Consider the following 3,908-nt stretch of genomic DNA (forward strand, 5'->3'; position numbering starts at 1 on the left):
GGAGGCTTGCCCGTCGATCCTACGTCATCACATTGTGACGTCATCTAAGCCCCGCCCCCTCGGAACCGGAAGTGCTATTTTTTTCCTTGGAAAGCTCTGTTTATGGCTCTCTTGACCTAATCAAGGTAATTCGGATGATGAGCTCTGTCAATGCTCGCTTCTGGCTGAACCGTGTGGGCGTGGCCAAACGGCGAACATCAGTCCCTCGCCATATGCATACGTTTGGCTCTTATTCACGCATAGATCATCCGATTGGCGCCAAACTGGATATGTTTGACCTTTGTTCACCTCTAAAGAGCCCGACGGGTTTGAGATGTAATTTGACTCCACTGCGCCCCCTAAGTTAATACATGGGCCGTATCTCCTCGACGCATCGACCGATCTGCACCAGATTTTTGGACAGTCGTCGGGGAGCGCCGCCGAACGCATTCACGCCTGTCGCCCGGTGGACGGGCGGGGAAAATGCGCGACAGCTTCTGCGGCGTCTGGCGGGCGGCGGTGCTGGAAACTGCGGCAGAGCTTGCGCGGTGGGGAGCGGGCTGCGGCTCTGGAAAACGCGCGAGAGCTTCTGCGGTGGCCGGAACCCCCGCGGTGGCCAATAGGCCGGAGCGGCGCTTGCTGCGAGGGCCGCCCGAGGCTGCTTGCAGCTTTAATTCAGCTTTGTTTCTTACCAAAAAAATAAAATCTCTTTGTCACAGTTTGACATTCCCTTTTCTTGATATATTAACTCAGAACAGTGATAGACAGTGAGCAGTGAATTATGTATGTCATATAATTTGAAAAACTCAATTTCCTGCTAATACTGAAGTCAGATTAGAGATAAATACATATGAGAAATTGACTTAATAAGGCGCTGCATGTCGCACATCATGTGAGGGTTTTACAGGTGGGTTTTTATTATGACACAACATGATGTTTTTTTTTTGTTTGTTTCTGTTCATTTTATTTTTTTTTATCTGTATTTTATTTTTAATACAGAGATTCTGCTGTGATTTTTGTATGTTTTATATATATATATATATATATATATATATATATATATATATATATATATATATATATATATATATATATATTTCAATTTGATACTGATGGGATATGACATTAGTTCATCAGTTAATTGATCTAAAGATTTATTTTTAAAGATATAAAATTAAAAACCTCAATACATTTTGCTCTTGTTTTATACATTTGTTCAAATGTTAACACGTCTGTTCTACACTACAAAAAATTATATTGGTTATTAAACTTCATTCACTAAATAGATAATGAGACTAAATATTTATTAAAAAATCTTGCACCCTTTTCTGATAACTGTCAGAAATGACATAAGTTTTTGATTCACAAGACACTGAGAAGAATGTGACATTTCTCAATAGGTAACGATTAGTAATTCACCTGTTAAGGTGAAGCATGCCCTGCTGATTGCAGCCACAAATACATCATCTGGCATTTTAGAGCATAATTTTTGGAGAGTCATACTGATCACCAATCTTTCCTGTGTGGACTCAGAGCCTTTCTGTTAATGTTCAAAATGTCAGAGTGAATTCCTATGATTTTATTGGTTGTGTTACATGTTTTTTTTTGTTTTGTTTACATAAAATATGTTAATAATGTTAATAATGTCCATAATGCTATAAGACAGCATTATGGAACGAGACAGTAAATACATTTACATGTGAAAGTACATACAAGCAGGATATTTTTTACCACAATCTAATGAATGGCACAAACAGCTTAATATGGAGCCTAATATTGGCCTGCTGAGCAAAGCAATTTCTTTAAATACATTTCATACATTTATACATGTTGGCTTACTCAAAACTATTTCTTTTCATTTCTTCTCTGACTTTGCAACATCAGCACTTTTGATACAGTAGTAGCTCAGAAACCATGTGTTGGCATTTTTAGAGAAAGCACTCAATGTTGGGTTCTCTGAGCTGTGTCAAAGCGGTGGGCGCGTTTCTCCTAACCTCTCTCTACGCAGATTGTGGCGGGCAGGACTAGACCTGATCTGGCAGCAATCAGAAGCAGTGATAAGAGGAGTGGTTTCCCCCGAGGCAGACACCAGCTGATTCACTGACTTCAAGTGATAACCTGATCTGAAGTTAGAACTTATTTACCCTGAAAACTTTCCATGTCGTCCCTCCTTGCTGTCAGTTTCTCAGATGAAGATCTCCTCCTGGATTCCTGGATTCTGTTCTGTGTCTGGCTGCTCTGATGTTGCTCTGATGTTCCTCCAAAAGTCTCCATGGCAATACTTAGATTGTTCCTATGACAAAAAAAAAAAAACTTTCCCTCCTTACCTATTCAAATCTTCATCCAACCTCCAGTAATATTAATAATCACCCACCTTCCCTCCTAGAGAGGCCCTGTGTTGATCCTCTCCCCTGCTAGTGCCCTACTCTTTCCTGAAATGCCACTTGTCCACAATAAAACTATTAACCTTCCTGATCCTGTGTGCCCATTGTCTGCATCAGAGTCTACTAAAAACAATTAATATGACACACATATATAATTTTTGTGTGTGCCTCTTATACCTTTTTAAAAGCATGAATGGTAGTCTATTTGGAAAATTTAAGACAAACTGGCACTCTGCACAGTAAGAAAACTAAATATTATATTTAAAGAGAGTTCCTATGGTTTTGCTCAAGGTTTGAAGTAGTCATCCTTTATCACACTGTCTGAAATCTTAAGCCCTGGAGTCACATGTGACCATTTATGCCATTCACAGTAATAACCTCGGCCATTAATGTTACAGAACTGAGCAATGTTAAAGAAAATACAGAAGGAGGGTGATTCACCCAAACTCTTCACTAATGGATTGCACAAATTGCTTCAGTCTCAGATTATTCTATTGCAATAAAATGTTTTTAACCTCTGGTTATTTGGGTATTATGTGTATAGAAAATCTGCATCGGCAACATTAATGCTTAAAAACAAATTACACCTTCAAAGCAAGTATTCAGATTCCATAAAAAATGAATACAATTCCCAATTATGAATTAATTCAATTTTGTCGCATTATGAGAGTCTAATTTACCAGCAAAGCAGATGGATTCATTTTCTTCATCCCAGGACACTAAAAGTAAAAATGGTAGCAGACACCAAACTGCGGACATCAACTGAGTCCCTTTGTGAAATACAAGGGTAAGAATTGTACCCCACTGCCTCTCAATGTGCTAACCACTTTCTCATGGCAGCATTTTCTCACCATTACTCTGGTTTAAACTAAGACTACGCCTCCGTTTCCAGGTCAGCCAGACTATGGTTGAGTGTTTTCTGTCTCTGTCTATTGATGAAGCCTTGTGAGTTTACAAGTGCCTGTGAACGGAGACCATCCTCTGGGAAACACCGAACTTTGGTGATCTCAACCTTTTGTTAAAAAAGGAAGAAGACTGTGTGTCTTTTACTTATAGTGATAGTAGTACATACTTAAATCTGTCCCCTAAGATATAGACATTGGCAAATATTTGCTAAAATATTTCTGCACTAGATCAAAGTCAGTTTTCTAATTACTAATACTGTATTTTGGAAATCCTATCTTTTATGAGTTTCAGAGTATTTTATTTATGGTTTGAGTTGTCCATTCAACTGTAATTGCTTTCTCTGAAGTTACATATTGTATATTGAAGCCACCATACTGAGGGTTCTAAATTCTACTTTATAACATTGTAATCATGCTTTTACATGTTGAGTCTTCAGACTATTTTTCAGTTCTTTCAAACATGTTTTTTGGTCCGATGACATGATTTTATTTTGGCCTTATCTTTTTTCTTTGATTTAAATGCTTTTGGTTCTATTAACTGACGATGATGCATTTAGTTTTGTGGTTGCAATGTAAAAGAAAAAAAAGAGTGAAAAAGTTGAGGGTGTAACGTACTGTGATATTTAAGAATGGGGACATA

This window comes from Xiphophorus hellerii, chromosome 2 (assembly GCF_003331165.1).
Source record: "Xiphophorus hellerii strain 12219 chromosome 2, Xiphophorus_hellerii-4.1, whole genome shotgun sequence".
NCBI classification, from domain to species: Eukaryota; Metazoa; Chordata; class Actinopteri; order Cyprinodontiformes; family Poeciliidae; genus Xiphophorus; species Xiphophorus hellerii.